Raw genomic sequence first — 20546 nt, forward strand, 5'->3', positions numbered from 1 at the left:
AATGCTATAAGATGAAGGTGTAGGGGAGGCAAATTTTTGCATCTACCCTCTTAGGGTTATTCTCCTCAGCAAAACTTACATGCCTTTATAGTAGGTTGAACAAAGAGAGGCATGTGTGAAAAAGTAACTAAACCATGTGGAGAGGCTAAAGGAAGATAAGAATTATTCTTTTTCAAATTGTACACTTTATTTTTTTCTGGGTTATTCAGTAGCTTTTTGGTTTTTTTAAATTATTTTATTTTATTTTATATTAGAGTATAGTTGATTTACAATGTTATGTTAGTTTCAGGTGTACAGCAAAGTGATTCAGTTATACATATATCCATTCTTTTTCAGGTCCTTTTCCCATATAAGTTATTACAATATATTTTGTAGAGTTCCCTATGCTATACAGTAGGTCCTTGTTATCTATTTTATATGTAGTAGTGTGTATATGTTAATCCCAAACTCCTAATTTAGGAGATAAGAATTATTTTAACAAGGTCGTCTTGTATAGAATTCTCTTGGTCTCAACTTCTCTCTCGTTGATAATAAGAATGTTACATTCTTATTACATAACATTCTTATGGAAAGGAAGAATGTTTTTCACATGGGAATTTTGTCTCTTGGGTTTAAGAAAAAGAAGAAAGATTAGAGTGTTCTTATATTTGCAGTTTTTCTTAGTGCCTTTAGCTCAAAAGTGGCATATTTTGAGGTGGTGTATTCTGCCACCTTCAAAGGCATGCAATGAAGTGAGAAAATGAATTTACAAAAAAATATAACCAATATAATATGGTTAGTGCATAAAAAAGTTATAAAATAGATAAAAGCAATGGATAGAAGACAATTTTAAGAAGGAATCTAAAAGAAGAAAAAATGTTCCTGGATTGGAAGAATCAACATTGTGAAAATGACTCTACTACCCAAAGCAATCTACAGATTCAATGCAATCCCTATCAAACTACCACTGGCATTTTTCACAGAACTAGAACAAAAAATTTCACAATTTGTATGGACACACAAAAGACCCTGAATAGCCAAAGCAATCTTGAGAACGAAAAATGGAGCTGGGGGAATCAGGCTCCCTGACTTCAGACTATATTACAAAGCTTCAGTAATCAAGACAGTTTGGTACTGACACAAAAACAGAAATATAGATCAATGGAACAGGATAGAAAGCCCAGAGATAAACCCACACACATATGGTCACCTTATCTTTGATAAAGGAGGCAAGCATATACAGTGGAGAAAAGACAGCCTCTTCAATAAGTGGTGCTGGGAAAATTGGACAGCTACATGTAAAAGAATGAAATTAGAACACTCCCTGACACCATGCACAAAAATAAACTCAAAATGGATTAAAGACCTAAGTGTAAGGGCAGACACTATCAAACTCTTAGAGGAAAACATAGGCAGAACACTCTATGACATACATCACAGCAAGATTCTTTTTGGCCCAGCTCCCAGAGAAATGGAAATAAGAACACAAATAAGCAAATGGGACCTAATGAAACTTAAAAGCTTTTGCACAGCAAAGGAAACCATAAACAAGACCGAAAGACAACCCTCAGAATGGGAGAAAATATTTGCAAATGAAGCAACTGACAAAGGATTAATCTCCAAGATTTACAAGCAGCTCATGCAGCTCAATAACAAAAAAACGAACAACCCAATCCAAAAATGGGCAGAAGACCTAAACAGACATTTCTCCAAAGAAGATATACAGATGGCCTACGGACACATGAAAGAATGCTCAACATCATTAATCATTAGAGAAATGCAAATCAAAACTACAATGAGATATCATCTCACACTGGTCAGAATGGCCATCATCAAAAAATCTAGAAACAATAAATGCTGGAGAGGGTGTGGAGAAAAGGGAACACTCTTGCACTGTTGGTGGGAATGTAAATTGATACAGCCACTATGGAGAACAGTATGGAGGTTCCTTAAAAAACTACAAATAGAACTACCATACGACCCAGCAATCCCACTACTGGGCATATACCCTGAGAAAACCATAGGTCAAAAAGAGTCATGTACCAAAATGTTCATTGCAGCTCTATTTACAATAGCCAGGACATGGAAGCAACCTAAATGTCCATCGACAGATGAATGGATAAAGAAGATGTGGCACATATATACAATGGAATATTACTCAGCCATAAAAAGAAATGAAATGGAGGTATTTGTAATGAGGTGGATGGAGTTAGAGTCTGTCATACAGAGTGAAGTAAGTCAGAAAGAGAAAAACAAATACAGTATGCTAACACATATATACGGAATCTAAGGAAAAAAAAAAAAAAAAGGCCATGAAGAACCTAGTGGCAAGACGGGAATAAAGACACAGACCTACTAGAGAATGGACTTGAGGATATGGGGAGGGGGTGGGGTGAGATGTGACAGGGTAAGAGAGTGTCATGGACATATATACACTACCAAATGTAAAATAGATAGCTAGTGGGAAGCAGCCACATAGCACAGGGAGATCAGCTCGGTGCTTTGTGACCACCTAGAGGGGTGGGATGGGGAGGGTGGGAGGGAGGGAGATGCAAGAGGGAAGAGAAATGGGAACATATTGTATATGTATAACTGATTCACTTTGTTATAAAGCAGAAGCTAACACACCATTTTAAGGCAATTATACTCCAATAAAGATGTTTAAAAAATAAATAAATAAAAATTAAAAAAAAAAGAAGAAAAAATGGTTCTGATGAACCTAGGGGCAGGACAGGAATAAAGACACAGACGTAGAGAATGGACTTGAGGACACGGGGAGGGGGAAGGGTAAACTTCGTCCCACGAAGTGAGAGAATAACACTGACATATAAACACTACCAAATGTAAAACAGATAGCTAGTGGGGAGCAGCTGCATACCACAGGGAGATCAGCTCAGTGCTTTTCGACCACCTAGAGGGGTGGGATAAGGAGAGTGGGAGGGAGATGTAAGAGGGAGGGGATATGGGGATATCCGTATGCATATAGCTGATTCACTTTGTTATACAGCAGAAACTAACACAACACTGTAAAGCAGTTATACTCCAATAAAGATCTTAAAGGAAAAAAGAAAAAAAAAACAAGCTAATTAAAACCTTCAACTACTTATATATTTTAAAAATACAAATTAAAAAATGTCATGAGTTTTTTAAAAATATAAACTGAGGAATATTAAATTTTTAAAAAATTTATTTGCACATTTATTGATTCACATAGGGCAACACCAAACTGGAAATGGTTAGGAACATTCCACTAACAGGAGCTTGAGGAGAGAATTTTCTGGAGGAAAGACATATGCAATGTAAGGACATTATTGATTGGCTGTAGCTTAAAACCTCATTGGCTGTTTGTGATTGGTTATCCTTAGCGTTTTGATTTTGTAACCTTGAGGCATTTGCAGGCTTAGATTTTGGTTTGCTTATAGGCTGCCTCAGCATTAGAGCCATATCAGTCTCAGTCTAATGGCTTCCTTGTTTAATTAATTTAACAATTTTCACCTATGAATTTAACTATGCTTTTCTATGAGACTAGCTAAATCTAGGAAGGCTGGAAAACAATGGATGGCATGTAAGTTATCACAATTGTTTAAGATATTCATATATACAGTCTCCTTCACTGATATCACTTTACCTACACATAGTCATACACATACTCAAACATATGATCTTTCTAACACAGAAGCAAACTTGATGCCTATATTGTCATCTTACCCCCATAACATAAAATATTATAGTTCACTAAGGTCTTACTAGAGCTTTGCCAATTTAAATACAGAGATTCATTGGACAACTGGAGATAAAGAAAAACATTAAAAAGGTAGCTAGGAATTCGACAGTGTTTTTTTGTTGTTGTTGTTTTGGGGTTTTTTTTGTTTGTTTTTTCTTTGCCAGTTATAAAGCATAATCAATTATCTACAGGAATTCTTACTTTTCCCCAGCATTTGTCAAATGTAATTATATGGCTGTTTGTATGATAAAGTATGAACTGGAATCTGAGTGAAAGTAAGCAGCTACTGGTCTCTGCAATATGTCTCAGCTGACTTTTGCTTAAGTTTGCATAAGATAAATCTTTTTTGTAGATCTTTGTGTTTAAAAGGCTTCTGGAACTGTGAAGCTGTTTCCATCTTGCAAAAAACAATGCCTCTTTCTAATAAAAGCTCTCTCAAGCAAAGGCAATCTAAAAGAAAAATGTCTTTTAATAGTACGTATGTTTAAATCCTGCCTTTGTTTTAACATACATAAACTTGATTTCTCCTTCTTGCACCTTTGAATTTTTTCTTACATTCTAATGATACCATAAATATTCTATAAAATGTAATTAAAAAAATGGTGTGTTCTGTGTGAGCTCTCTCAGCAGGAAAAAGTAACGACAAGATGCACACTCTTGAACCATGCCAAAAATAATTTCATGGAGTTATTGTAGCATGCTGAGTATTCAGAGGCCTTTTAGATTTCAAATTGGTATTGTAATGATTTATAATATCCAAATTCTCTGAAGTGGCCATTCATTGAACATCTTGTTATGCAAAATAGTCACTAAGCTTTCTGCAAAGACATATACTAATCACTTTGGTCACAAACATAACCCTGTTCACTTAGCAGCTGTTTCTAGGATTTTATGCCTATCTTTGACTAAGTTAAAACTATAAAAAAAAAAAAAATTAAAAACCACGCCTTCATTTGAACATATTTGTGTTCCTATTTTGAAAGGAAAAATATCAGAATATTTTGATTAGATGTGTACTTAGGTTTAAAAATGACCTTGATAAATATAGTGACTAAGAATGTCTTTTTTTAAAGAATTTCATAAAAAGTATTATTTTTTTGTCCATTCAACTTCTCTATTATACGCTGGCATTTTTTTCTGAAATATAAATTTATTCTTCTGATTAACAATACCTATTTTATATTTCTTATGTCACTAAAAATACATTTTTCTAAGGGCTTTTAAGGAAAATAAGTGCAATATTTTAGATTTTTTTTGAGAATCTCTAGACTTTTAAGCAGGTAAAGGGTCATGAAATCCATTCCATGACAACCAGGAAGAATTTATGTTATCTTCTCTAAAAGGTTTGATATGTAATATTCAAAATAGTTCTCCAATTTAAATGACTTCTATCACTTGGATTCAAGAAGGTCTTTTCTATTACTGCCAGATTCTTACTTTAACATTTTCTTTTTCTTTCTGGTTAAATCTACTGCAGATGTGACAATTTTGTGACACAGATCACCACTACTCAGACATTCCACATCCTGAACACAGCATCCTTTCCCAGATCAGTAATCAAATCCTCATTCACATAAAAATCCACTACCAAATGACTGCTATTAATTCTTGAGTTGAAGCCAGTGTCCACTTCTGATTTTAAATTGCATGGTCTTGAATCACAGATCTGTAAGACATGTTAGAAATCATCAGGTCCAACATACCGACTTTATAAATTAATAAATTAGAGTATAGCAGCAAAGAACTTTGTCAAATGCCAAATAGCAAAGTGAGCTGACACCCTCCCTCCTTTTTTTAAACTATAGGCACCTCCATTGTGTTACTCTGCTTTACTATATCATGGCTTAAAATATGCAGAGATTTTCTAAAGCTGGATGGAGTTGTTAGGGTGATGGTAAGAAAAATGAAACAACAATGACATAATTTCATATTTTTATCAACTTACACTTCTTTACTGTTTATACTGGATTCAAAATTCAAAATATCACCCTATTGTGAATGATGTTTTCAGAGACCGAAATTCCATTCTTGAAACATGAAGTCTTTTACCTTAATAAATCTCAAACCACTTCCTTTTCAGGTATTGTCAAGGTGGAGTGGTTGCTTAATTAGATCACACCATAAATCTATGGTTGTACATTTAATAGCACTGTTAAATAGCTGAAGTGCGGTTAAACTATCTCATTGATTAAACACTGCATTACTACATCATAGAAGTCAATCATGAATAAGATTTTATAAAGCAAACAATTTTTGTAGCTAGTGATTCTAGCATTAGTTTGAGTTCATCAGATAACACATTTCCAAAGAGCTATGTGGAGTGGTGTGGGGTAAATAAATAGAATCTCTGCTTATGTTACTTATTCTAGCTAATATTGGGGCAGTTAGAAAAGCTTGGGTTTACTCTTGGTACTACACAGCACTCTAGAGGAGGTACTGTCAAAGTATCAATCTAGAAAATCAGGTTTTTAAAAAATTTAATAGTCAAAATAAATGAAATACCTCAGGAGCTGGTATTAACCTCAGATGTCACCTTTATCCTACCTCTCAATTTTTGTAAACATATAAACTGTTTATTGAAATCCTGCACTCTGGATATAAGTTCTGATTTCTAACTTCCCAAATCTAGGATTGATGATATGTGTTAAAAAAAAAAAAAAAAGTAAAAATTTAAGTCATTATTTGGTCTTTGAAAGTATAATGATAATGTATACATACAGTCACATAAAATTAAGTTTTTTTACATATAATTTACATTGCTGAAATTGTACAAACTTCTGTTTCATTCATCTTTCATTCTGTCAGTCTTGAGGCATTAAATACCCTAAATATTAATTTGCAAATCTTCTGCAGTTTCTTTTATATTTTATAACGTGTAATCATTACTCGGAGATCATGGTGAGCAACCCCACCGTATTACCAAATAGACCCAAAGTACAGTGCAACGTGGTTTATTTAGAATGGAATTAATTGAGGGTTCAGCACTATTCAGAAATGTAGAGAACCCCTAGAGAAAATCTAGCCATTTCTCTTCTTTGGAGCTATACTCAGAGCCCATGTACTTTCAGGAAGTCACTAGAATAATTGTCCTCTTATTATGGTCAGTGTTGATTAAATCAAATACAGTACCATATCCTTTTTTATAGTTGTTATTAAAGTCTGTGAAGAAATTATCTATGTCATGAGTTTCCAAAATGTGTTCTATGAGGCCGTAGAGTTTTAAAAAAATGTCCTTGATGCTACCAAAGGGCCAGAGTGGGCCTGACAGGTAGTGGTATAAATTTTGAAGATCTTATCAAGCCCCATCCATAATTTGACTATAAAGATTCAACTGATATGTTTTATATATTGATGTTAAACTTACATTTTATTGTGAAAAGAAGTGAATATGCTGCTTAATTAAAAAAGATTAAAACTGTCCTATTCATTTTTTCCTTAAAGTTAGATATTTCCTAGTCCCTAAAGAGCTATAAAAATTCACTTTTATGCATTTCTTTTTATTTTGTATATAAATCTTAATATATTCATGTAAACATCTATTTTCAAATTTTCAGTTGTGTGTTCTAAATTTTTATAAAGAATTATCTCCTTTCTCATGATGTTATTTCCTTTCTGCTATTTAATGTAGATCATTTTAGAAGTACTGTTTTAAAATATAATTTTTGTATATTGATCTCTATTTCTTCAGTAGTTCACAAGCAAAGTTTGGTTTTGAGAAACAAATAATTATTTTTGTTTTTCATAAATTAAGTGCATCTGTCAACCTCATATATTCTACAGAGCTTCAAGGGAACATGTTTAGGTGTTTGAAACAAACTATAGCTATTTCCATCTGTATCTGTATGTATTTCCTGATATGTACATACTCAACGCAGCACTAACTAATAGAACTATAAGAATTATGAATAATTAAGACAGAGTGTTCAATTTTGAGGAAGATTAAAACCTAGTAGCAGTAATAGCAATACCTAAATTGTCTTAGGATTTTTTATTACATTATCATAAAATTATCCATTTCTTCTTTGATAAAGCATAGGGGCAAAATTTGTGAACCTAAGGAAATAATGGTATGGTATAACATTCTGAAGTCTAAAATTGCTTTAGACTCAAAAGTAACCTTCAATCTATATAGTTGTCCTTAATTGTCTTGAATCTATTTAACATATTATAAAACAATATTTTTAAAGTATCATTGAAGGAGACTTCATACTGTGCTTCCTTGTTAACACTCTGGTCAAATGACATAAAAATTTGCAGGTGGTAGTGAAATTTTGTTTTCTAAGTAAAGAACATTCATGGAGCATTTATGAAGGTATGCATCCTGAGAGTTAAGTTTTCAATCAGAATATGTTGCTTCCATAACTTCTAGTTATGATTGCAAGATTTGCTTTTCAGAATTTGCATTAAATCATTTTAAGCATAAGTATAATCTATAAGAAAATGAATTGCTTCTATGTTCTGCACCTGAACAAAGTGTTTGCTTTTGACGTGGCATTGATGAATAACTCTGTCCTATAGGAAAATGGAAGCATTATTCACTACAAACAGTTGAAGTTGCCAGAACTACTGGTTGACAGAGGGACAAGACACAAGGGTGAGTAATGTTGATGTTTTTTTTTTTAATTATGTACTTCATATAATATTTTTTTCTCCTTTGGAGAAAAACAATACATAGCATCTGTATTTTATGTTAAGTTCATTACCTATATACAGAGTTTAACTTCCAGGCATTGCTCAACTTCTTTAAGCAGATATATGTAGGTCTGATTCATCTAAGCCAGAAAGAGAGAAAAGAGTTAATCACAGAGTTTATAAAAGTCTTTCCCCAAAGAAGTGAAATACCAGTATTTTCTCTTTTAATACATTTAAAACAAGCAAACCGTCAGCCCGGTTTAGATTTATTATTCGTCATTGATTGTCTCATTCTCTTGGAGGACATTCTGGCAGTAAAACAGTAGACACATTGCATCCATCATCATGTGTCAAAGGGCTATCAGGTCGATGGCTCTTTTTGAACTTTGCTGTTTCACAAAACCATAGCTGAGTATTATAGGCAGAAGTTTGACATTTTCAGGATGAAAATCAATTTTCTTTTATGTATTTGTGAAGTGAGACTTGTGCTTTGATTGCAGAAGAAATGGCTTTTGGAACTTTGGAGTAACAAAATAGGAATTAAGATAAAATTTGGCTAATAATAGCTTCAATGAAAGCAAGGAGAAGTATATTTTGTGGTCTAATAATATTTTAAATCCATGGAAATAGAACCAGAAATGGAAACTTATGGAAATAGGCACAGAAATAGGTAATTTCTTCCAAATTGAGATAGCAGTGGGTGAAATTTATATTTAAGGGCTCAGTTAAAAGTGGAACATGATGTTTCAGAAAAACAAATGCTTTTAAAGAAGAAATACATAATTGTAATCTGCAATTCATAAAAAAAAAAATAGTGTGTATATACATGCCTGCTTAGTTTTGAATTCCTCTCACTCCTAGCAGAATGTAGGCTCCTGAAAGATAAAGAACCTGTCTCTTTTGTCCACCATTGTACTTATAGCATCTATCTTAATGCTGTGGCATAGTAGACACTGCATAACTATTTACTATCTCAATATTTTAAAATATTAAAAATAATATATTTACAATGGTATATTTTTATTATATAACTATAAATGTGACATAAAAAGCAGCTTTGTGGGGGGTTTATAGAATTTTGAAAATAAACAGTTGAAGTAATTTTCTCTTGTCAGTAATTATGAATTCATGTTTTAAAAAACCTACTTAAGTTTTAAAAGTGCTACTCTGGGTACTTTTTTGTATACATAAGATATGTCTGTGTAAGTGTATTTAAATATACCTGAGGCATTGTAATTCCAACAATAGCTTTATTCCTCATATATGCATATTTAAATTCCTGTGGAACAATGTATTTCAGATAATATATTTTTCATACAAAGGAACATGTACATTTAAAAAAAAATCATGATTGCATTTTGTTGATGAGTTCATAAAAGCATGAAAATAATAATTGAAAAGAGATTAATTTCCTGTCCTAAAGTTTCTTGCTGTTTATAGTTCAAGATAAATTCTGATGAATTTTCTCTGACTATTGAAAGAAAATGTGTAAATAACTTATTATTGCAGAATTATTTTTAACATATGTTATTAACATACCAATTCATGTGTTTGCATATGTTCGTAAGTAAAAATAGATAGACAGATAATCTTAGAGCAGGATCAAAGTTTCCAGCACAAACTCTCTCATATGCAACAGCTCTCAGTTCACCACCTTTCAGTAAAATAAATTCCTTGAAGCCTGAGAATAAGTATGCTTGATGTGCACCTCCCTACCCTACTTGTATAGTAAGAGTGTGTTCAAATATTGAATAATAAAGATGAGGCCATTATAACTCTATTTTACTAGAGGTAAAAAGAGTATCCTTGAAAAATATAGTAAAATATAGTATATTTTTGTTTTTCCTTTTTGAGATTTTAGGGAAATTCTTTCTTTGTGTGTGTATGTGTCCTGACCTTAGTATAAAGAATATCTGTTTCTCTTCTTGGGTAATTGATACACTGTTGGCACTGTTACGTAACAAATTACCAAGAAAACAGTCAAGTTGGAAAGGAATTTAGTAATTTTGCAGAAACATCCTCAAAATGTATTTCAACTACTTAAGTTTTATAAGCTGTTACCTTCCCTATGCTCTGATTTTACTACTTAATATTTTATCTTAAAGCATTGTGTGAACCTATTTCAAATCATTTTTGTAATTAAGTATCATATTAAATAAATATATTTAACAGCTAAAGTATTCAAGGAAACATTTACATTTATAGGTATTATTAATGGTGTTCTCAGTTGTACTAATAGGGCAAGGAAACAAAACATTGACCAAAGAGTATTTTAGAGATCATCAATGAAGGAACTTTATGAGGAATAGGTGAAGTCAAATAATACCACTGCCAAAATGTGGGATAAAGTTCCCTGAGTACATTAGTACTGAGTGCCTAAGTACTCAGGCTTTACTTGTCAGTTGATTTTTGCTCACTTAAAAGCTTAAGTTGGAAGGACAGAGGAACTGAGGCTCAAACCGGGGTCTGACTCTAAAACCAGAAGAGGGTCTACTACACCTTGCTGTCTCTCCTTTGATAATCGGAAGGCATCTGGTCTGGTTTAGAGTAAATGAGTTGCACGATTTATAAATCCGAGGCCGTGGATCTTTATATATCGAATTTACCTTTGTGAGGTAATCCTAGATAGTCTCTTTGGAGTATACATGTGTCAACTTAATTATAATTATTTTTGTATCGACTATTAGATTAAATGAATGGAATAACTAAATAAACTGTGCACATTTCTAAGCCTTTGGGAAAATAATGTATTTTGAGTTAGCATCTCTTTACATCATCAACATCTTTACTTCAGTTGAAGAAAAAACGTCTAAACGAATATAAGTGAGGCAAACTATATTTTCTAAGGGAAGAATTAAGATTGAAGAAAGCAGTAATATAAGAACTAATAAGAAAACACAAAGTAGTTTCTACGTCTAATGGGGCTATTGATTGTGTAATCAATCACATTAATGTACCTACACCTGGTATTACTGGCTCCATTTATATTAGATTAAATAATTTTAAACCTGAGATCGAAGATTTTCCCCTCAAGTACATTTGCAGCTGTTTTGATGTTCATTATCCATGTCACTGAGATAATTACTGCCTTACTTGTTTATAGTACGAGGTATGTTTTAACTTTTACCTGAAGGAAGCTTAAGTGGTCCTTTTATCAAGGGTCAGGGAAGTTTGCTAAGGGGCTTAATTATATTAGAAAAAATCACTAGAAGAATAAGTGAATTCACAGAGAGTTAAATATTATCAGATGAGGGCAATACTTTAAAGGAAAAACTGCAATTCAGTTTTTTTCTTTTTTTTTCTTGCACTTCCCTAAAGCAGCATTAGCCAAACTGATGATCCTCAGGTAACTGGGCCTGAGATACAGTCCATTAAAAGAAATTCCATTGATCAAAAATACTTGGGAAGTCAGAGAAATGACATGAAAATTAGTAATACATAATAGGAATACAAGTAATATTTAATAGGAATCACAGGTTCAGAGAAGGTCTGCCTTATGAAAACTGTTAAATTTTATTTCTCTAACTTATTTGACCATTGAATTATTGTTGCTTTTGACCATTTTAATAACAAGATTTAAGTAAACTTTTCTGTAAGGGGCCAGATAGTAAATATCGGTGGCTTTGTGGGCTTATATATAATATATAGTCTCTGGGGTAACTACTCAGCCTTTGTAGTACAAAAGTGGCCTTAGATCATACATGAACAAATTAGCCTGGACGCGTTCCAACGCAACTTTGCCAAAAGAGCCAGTGGGCTGGATTTGGCCTGTGTGCAGTAGTTTGCCAACACTGCTAAAGATATGCAGGGGTTCCTTTTGGGAATCTTTATTCTTGAGATCCTTCTTTATTTATAAAAACAAAACTCTCTAAATGTTAAGATTCAAGGAGATAACTCATCCTCTTTTCTGACTATAATTTTTGACAAGTATGTAGCAGTAAAGAAGGACATGATAAAGATAATCACTTTTTATAGAGAAATCAACTCTATCAACCCCTGGTATCTGTGGCTATCACACCAATATCAGGATCTGTGCCAGGTACTGTGTGGCTAAGGAAAATGAATCACATACTCTCTCCCTGCCCTCAAGGAGCTTTATGCTCTACTGGGAGTGATGGTGATAATTTTGCAGAGGGCAGGGAATGGAACTAGTACACTCAAAAAATTAATAATGTGTGTGATATAAATGTCACATGAGAAGTAAAACATTTTCCAAGGAGATTAAAAGGAAAAAAAATAGTTTGGTTATAGGTATAAAGCAGGATCTGTATAAGAGATATTGTTTCAGACAAGCTTGAAAGACTGTAACTAGACTTCAACAGGCAATGTTACAGAAGAGAGGATAATGAGAAGGCGTTGTTGCTAGATGGAAGGGTGTGAATAAGGGAAAGGTGGTGGCAGTGGGGAAAGCGACTTACTTTTGCAGCAAATATTCAGGAGGCAGGAGCATATGACATAAGCCTGAAAAGTAAGTCTTCATCAACAAGATACTTAATCCAACAGAAATGCCAGCCCCCTGAAGGATATTAGCATGGTAGAGACAAATTTGTTCTTTGATTAAGGGGTACCTATTTGCCCCCAGGCAAATGTGTATGATGAATATGTGTATATTACCTAATGATGCTGTTTAGACTGTCTGTTCTAAATTGTGACATAAAGCATACTTAACATGCTTTAAGTAGTTTTGAGGGTTTCAGGGACCAAAAACCATTATCTGGATATTTCAGGATTGATTGCTGCTGTGTTTGCAGTTATTGTACCCGAAGTTAAAGCAAGAAGGGAAAAGATGCACCAAATGTGGTAACTTTCTTTACTGGGGAGAAGTCAAACTTTCCAGAAGCACCAACCAGATTTTTCAACTTATATTTTGTGACCCAGACATGGATCAAATGGCCACTCCTTGATCTAAGGGATATGGGGAAAACAACTATTTGGCTTTTCTAACTTTCATGTAGGAAGTGAAGGGGTATCAGAGGATTTAGAGTATTTAAAGATGTGCACAGAGTCAGCTATAGGAATTCTTAAGTATTTTATAAGAATTTTCAAAAGATGATTTCAGCCAAACTATACCTTATAGTTATTTCCAAGAGTAATCAATATAATCTGATAAATTTATTGAGAGAGAAAGGGAAAACAGTCTTTTGAAATAAGAAGGTAAGCAAAGATACATCAGAGCCAAGCAATAGAGCTGAAACCTGTTAGACTAGGACATGACAAAATATTCAAAGCTTTTCCATTTGAAATTATATTAGCATCTTCTTAGACTTAATACTTATTTGTGGTTTATGAGTGGTGTATTATAATGTAGAATTGGTATAAAACTTCTGAGAACTTGCAGTCAGAAGATCTGAAATATAATCCCAAGTCCACCATCTACTAGCTGTTTGGCTGTACTAAAGTCATTTAGCCACACAGGACATCAGCCTCCCTTTTCATCATTTCTAAAGTGAGGATGATAATAATTGCCTTTCACACCGTGTAGGTTTGTTGCAAAACCCAAATGAGGTGATATTTTCTAAATTGCTTCATCAACAGCAAAACACGCTAAGGCTTTTCTCTCTCTCTCTCTCGATCTGTCGCTCCCTTTTTTCCTCTCTCCCACTCATATATTTTCATACATAAAACTCTCCCCCTTAAAATCTTGAGGTTATAAATGCCATCATAGAGATATATTCAGTGCATCTCCAATAGCTTCTGTCACTCCGTTTGTTTTTTTCTGATTAGACCAAATTGAATCATGCTATTAGGTGCTCCTTCTTTAATGATTACGTCTATTTCTCACTTCAAATGCTTTTATCTCTGACCCCAGCCCCTCTGAAAGCCTGTCAGATATAAACAGCTATTACTCTGTTTGTTTGTACATTGAGGTTCATATATCAAGAATAGGGAAGCTGGTAGTGGAGGCACTTCTGTCTTGGAATATAATTAATGGCTGGCATGATTTTGCATCATTAAGAATGAGGAGAGTTTCCTTCTTCAAGGTAACTGAGGACTCGTGAACCTTTGAAATGTGTAAGGTCAATGATATTTCCTTTTCTCCGCAATTACTCCTGTCTTATATCTGTTTATCACATCAGTAAAATCCCACAGAATTTGTATTCACATATCAGACCAGAAATCCAAAGCTAGCACTCATCACCACTAGTTGTATTAAAAGTTTTAAAAATTATTGAGTGTACTCTCTAGAAGACAATAAAAAATATATACACATATTTATATATGATTTTAAATATAAGTACTGTTAAAGTGATAGACTATGATTAATTTACAAAAAATTTGTGTAATATTTATGTGTAATACATTTTTAATGATTTTCTATACACACATCCCTGTCTATGAGTACCTTCACATATGTGTTAAGATTCTTTATAGTGAAAGTAACAGAAAATACAACTCAAATTAGCATAAACAAAGTAAGTTTATTGACTTATGAATCTGAAATTCTAGAATTCATCGTTAGGCTTCAGGAAAGGATTGATCCAAGAGCTTAGTGATTTTAAGCTTAAATTTCAAGCTTTGATTTTAAGCTTAGTGATTTTTCAGCTTTGATTTCATTGATGATAACTTCATTTTAAGACAGGCTTTCCTTATGTCTCAGTCTAACCTATCTGTTCTCCATGTTCTGTATGCTTCCAAATTAATATCTGTAGCATTCCCCCCAAAGTCACTAATCCCTTCTGTTTAGCCCATTTTATCACATGCCCACCTCTGAACCAACCAATCACTGTGGCCAGTGCTTACTGCCTTAGCTTAGGTTATAAACTCCACCTCTGGAATAAGGTAACTGTCAGCATGCACAGATCACAGAAATAGAACCTCTTGAAAACAGAAAGAAGGATGCCAGGGTGCGAAAAAACAAAGTGCACTCTATTTCTATGATAAAAGAGTCAATTTTAACTATGCATATAGGTATATTTAGTGTCTGGATTCTAACTCCTGATATAAAGAATGAAGACAGATATTCTCCCAGGAGGATAGGAAATAATTTTGTTATCATGAACTATTAAGTTGAACGACATAAAATCACCACTTGGAGGGGTCAAAATGGTAAAAATCAGCGACTTCATATAGATTAACAAATATCAGCTTTAATGGAAAACTGGGCATGATTGCCTCAGCTATTCCAAAGATCACAATCATTAGTCAGTACATATTATATAATACCTTCCAGTGTTTAACTAGCTTATTTATTAGTATATCTTTGCAGTAATGAATTTCATTGTTTCCTAGAGGTATATATTTTCTCAATTTATTTAAGAATTTCAGCAAGACTGGAACTTCTTAAGGTTAGATATTCATTGGATACTGTATTGGAATATTTGAAGCTCAAAAAGGACCTATAGTATAATTATCTTTAAATATATATCCAAGATACAAATGATTTGGCTGTGTTCATGAATTGGAGTGTGGATCCCTGATCTTCTATTTTTACATGCATGAAATAAACCGCTTTATTTCTGGGGAAACATTTACTCTCTTCATGGGTTTCCTGGATTTGTATGTTTTTGATATCTATGCATGAGTCCTCTCTGGACACCTCTTGATGAGTCAGTCTTGACTTTGTCTTGGTTAACTGCTGAACCATTTGGATGGGGCCTTACTGAAAAGTATCTATGTTCAGATCCTTGTCAGAAAGCAATAATATCTGATCTTTATTCACAAATACATATCAAAACTTGCTTTTACAAAGCATTCTTTAAGGACTTTTGCCTCTTCATTTTATAAGCATACTAAGTGCACTGTGGCAACAGCTCATGCCCTCAGGGAATTGGTGGGAATTGCCACCATCCTTGAAATACCTACATGTGGAGAAGTTCTTGAAGGAAAAAACTCCAAAATCACGTTACTGTTTCTACCAAAGAGAAGTTGTTAAAAATATTAGTTACAACACAACCTTAAATGACCTCATTGAGAAATATTTTTCTTTGCTCTCTGAGGCCTAAAATAAGTTTTATGTTTTTCATCAGTGATTTTCTTGATTATTAAATACACATAACTAAAATTGTTACATCTTGTTTTTGCTAATTGCTAGAAAACTCAGAGCCAAATCTGTGGTCACTCTCTTAGAATGCCATGCGAGACATTTGGTGTTCATTTAATTTTGCCCATCCTTCTCCACCCTCTTCCTAAATTTTTGGCCAAAATAACACTTTTCTTAATAACCAAAATGAGAATTAAATGTAGAACATAAAAAACAATAAAATTATATACCAAAAGAAAGAAAAACATGAATAAAAATTAAATAGAGACAACACCTATAGTCATACTCCACTAAAATAACCACTGTTAACATCTCTAATGTCTCACTTATCATTTTATTTATCATTTACAAATTGGACCATGTCACTATAAGCTTCCTAAAATCCTCTTTGGAACAACATGGTATCTATCTGCACTTCTATATTTATCAACATCTATACGTTGACATTCCATCTTTCTGCTCTATACTGCCTAAAGAAACTTGCCCCTCCTTTGGTGGCTGTAAGAAGTAAGGACAGGTGTGTTACAGCAGCAGGCGGTCACTACCACAACAAGCTCAATTCAAATCCTAAGCATGTCAAGGAAGTGAAGTCCCTCATTGTGCAATCTGAGAACCACTCCCTCAATGATACTGATGGGTACAGGAGGAGGCAAAGCGGATATCACCAATAGTTCAGGCTGATTTACCTGATTTATTTAGATTTAGTGGAGGAGAATTGGTCAGAAGTAGAAAGAAGATGTCAGTGATATCCTAGAAGTTCTTAACATGCATGCTTCAATTTCTATATTTATATGGGATGAAAAATCCCTCCTTTCTATATTTCCTTTTATGCTCTATCTAATTATCCACTAAGTACCTTCCTCATAGCGGTCGACAGCAATTTCTGAGGGATTCCTGAGTGCTGCTTACTTCCTAAAAGGGGGAAGTATTGTGGTATTCTAGACTTTCTCTTTGAAGCTGCTGCACACCTCCCTAAGTGATAACTTTAATAATAGTTGCTTTACTTTGAACCAAGTGCTAAGCATTTTAAGCTTCTGTAATCCAAATTTTGCAAAAAATAATACACTGATTTTTATTATTTTAAATTAAAAGTCTATTTTTTTGGTGTGAATCTATTTTTACTAGTTTTTGAAAACCTTTTCTCTAAGGTACCATTAATCTCCTTGCACATTTTATTCTGTATTTTCCTCATTATACTCTTCATATGCATATATACACACATATAAATGTAGACCTTATATGTACATACAAATGCACATGGAACTTTGCAACCGCGTATTTTTAAAGTTGATTTCCTTTGACTAATACTGCACTTGTTTTCACTTTAATATGAAATATATGTATATCTATCTATCTATCTATCCCTAGAGGATTTCTGGATAACTTGAAACACTGACACTTGAAAGGTTTTCACAGTTACTAAAAATAACTCTTACTTAGTAAATGCAAGAAAACCTGTAAGGTCTTTATTTCTCATAGACATTCTATTTTAATTTTAAAGTGACTTCTAACACCCTGAAAAATAAAATTTATATTTTCTTATGTACCTAAGTACTATGAAAATTTTCTTCATATTAACATTTCTGTTTAACTCCTAGTGGTCTCATTTTTTTCTGAGCATATATAACAAATAATGTACTTCAAACCCAAGCCAGAAATTAGGCTGTATTAAAGGAAAATGTATATAGTAATGACCCATATAACGAGTTTTTACATTGTAATTTCTCACTCTGTGTATACAAATTGAATTATAGATTTAGTCATTTTCAGAACATAACTCAGTTTGTAAATGTTTGAATGTGCTTCTCTCTATAAGGATTTGACAACTTCTGGCTTAAGTCCATAGTCACAGCAGTTCTTCTGATGACTTGTTGGAGCAGAGCCTGACTCCTTATCTTCAATGTGTGTACATCTTGCCTGAGGGCAACACTTAGGCTATAACGTGGCAGATCCAGAGATGTTTATGTTCTTGAACCTCAAGAAGCAATGCCTATGTAGGTTTCACTACATGAAACCAGTTATGTGGAAGATAAATTAGAAAGGAGTGGTTCTCGATATCGTTAAACCTGGTAAGACAATAAGCAGGTGAAGGGTGGCTTAGCGCAAGGGTAACTCTAGGTACTGGCACAGAGGGTCCTTTGAGAATTTGTAAAAGATCCTTCTCTGAGAAGAAAACTTAATCTCCCTCACCCCAGTAATGATTACAAAAATTCAATCACTGTGCAGAAAACAATTTAGAGAGGTGAACGCTTACTCCAGACTGATGTAGCCCATGCCAAGGTGTACACAGCCTGATGAAAGAAAGAGCAGACTGGATTTCGGCCTTCCACTTGGGTAATCTTCTGGGGACACTGATGGGCAAGATGCAGTGTGGGCAGCCTTAGGATAATCTCTGTGTTTAGGTCCTCAATCTCATTCTGTATATCTGGACTAATTATTTTTTATTGATAGAGACATTTCAGATATATGAGACATATATGTGGGTAATCAGATGAAGTTGATCATTTAGATGATACAGATGAAAGATAACTATGCTTTCAAAGCAAAGTATTAAAGTCATTCATTATTTTTGATTTTAATCTTATTTTGTACTTTTTAAAAGATCACTTGTATTTTGACTATCACTATATGCTCCTCTAATCATGAGGTTAAATATTTCAATTAAAATAAAGAAATCATGGTGATGGGAGGTGTATAACTCTAACCCTAAACAGCTCACGGAATTTATATAAGTATTGCATGCATGTATATGTATATGTATACAGAAACACACATGCATGCACTCCAGACACACACACACACACACACACACACACACACATACACACATATATAAAATTAGGAAGGCCATGCACTTTTTATTTTATGATATAGTCCTTTTATTTAAGTTAAAATATTGCAATTATTTTTTCCCATTCAAATACTAACTGCTTTCTTAGGGCAAGTGTGAATTGCTCTTTAAAAAATCTAATTAAGATATTCAACTCTTCTTATTTCTTTGAACCTGTCTTCTCTGTCATAGTTCAAGTTTTCATCATCTCTGATTGGAATTGTTTCCCCTAAATATCTTTCAGCTTTTAGGTAGTCCTTCATATATGACCAGTGTCATTTAGCAGGGAAGATGGACCTGAGTGTTAATCTCATTCATTTTCAAATCTTTGCTCTAACATGTATGAGCTTTATGATCTCTAACCTCTGCTATACCCTCCAACTTATCTGTTGCAATTCCCTCTTTATTCCCTTATAAATTATCACCAATTAAGCATGAATTGAAGAATTATAGGTTTACAGTCCCTTATTTACAATTTTAAAATTTAAAGATATTCTGAACAATTAATTTTTTTGTAGTTCATCAGGTGACAAAACCAATCCTGACCTGTTGTGAGGTTCATATTGACTCTGTGTACCCACTTAATGTAGATATTCATATTTCACTATAGAAATATTAATGTATTTGATTACGAGATACAGCCCCAGACCCCAATGAAACGTTGCATAATCTTCTATATATGGACTAAACTACTTATTATAAAAAAATCTGTATTTTGACACCCACCTGTTGGCAAGGTTTTCAGAGAAAGGATGTGAATTTATAATTGCAGCAACATCTGGTATAGCCAAGCCTCTGTGTACTTGTCCATTGTTGGAATGGTTCTACCACAACTGTACCTTCTCTGTACAATTGACTGTTGAACTATACAGTTTGAACTGTGTGGGTCCACATGGATTTTTTTCAATAAATATACGTGGATTTTTTTCAGTAAATATATTGAAACACTCTTTGGAGATTTTAAAAATTTGAAAAAAACTTGCAGATGAACCATGTAGCCTAGACATATTGAAAAAAATTAAGAAAAAGGTGTGTCATGAATGCATAAAATATATGTAGATACTAGTCTGTCTTTACATAGGCATAAGGTGAGTGATATTTAATATAAAATTAATAGTGTGTTTGTTTTCTTACCCTTTTATAACTTTGGTTTCAAAGAATTACAGTACTATACAGTATACCTCTCTCATAATTGGAGAAAATGCATATTAGCCTATCATCACAGATAAGAGGTTTTTTAAAAAAAGTAACAGTTTCCAATACTGCATTGTGAATATGACCGTAATACTGTATGCCATAAAAATTTTTATAATGATTTATTCATTAGTGTAGAGGTGAGGCTGTTGTGAAGCAATTGTATGGATTACACTAGGCTACCATAAAGCAATCATATTTCTGCT

The 20546-nt window shown here is 33.3% G+C and overlaps 1 long non-coding RNA gene across 1 annotated transcript in view; it reads right to left on the minus strand.

Annotated features, from left to right (window-relative positions):
* Nucleotides 1-20546, minus strand: part of LOC309604734 — a 275842-nt gene that overhangs the window by 109231 nt on the left and 146065 nt on the right. The window lies entirely within an intron of this gene.

The sequence above is a fragment of the Balaenoptera borealis genome (assembly GCF_965194805.1).
Source record: "Balaenoptera borealis genome assembly, chromosome: 10".
NCBI lineage: Eukaryota > Metazoa > Chordata > Mammalia > Artiodactyla > Balaenopteridae > Balaenoptera > Balaenoptera borealis.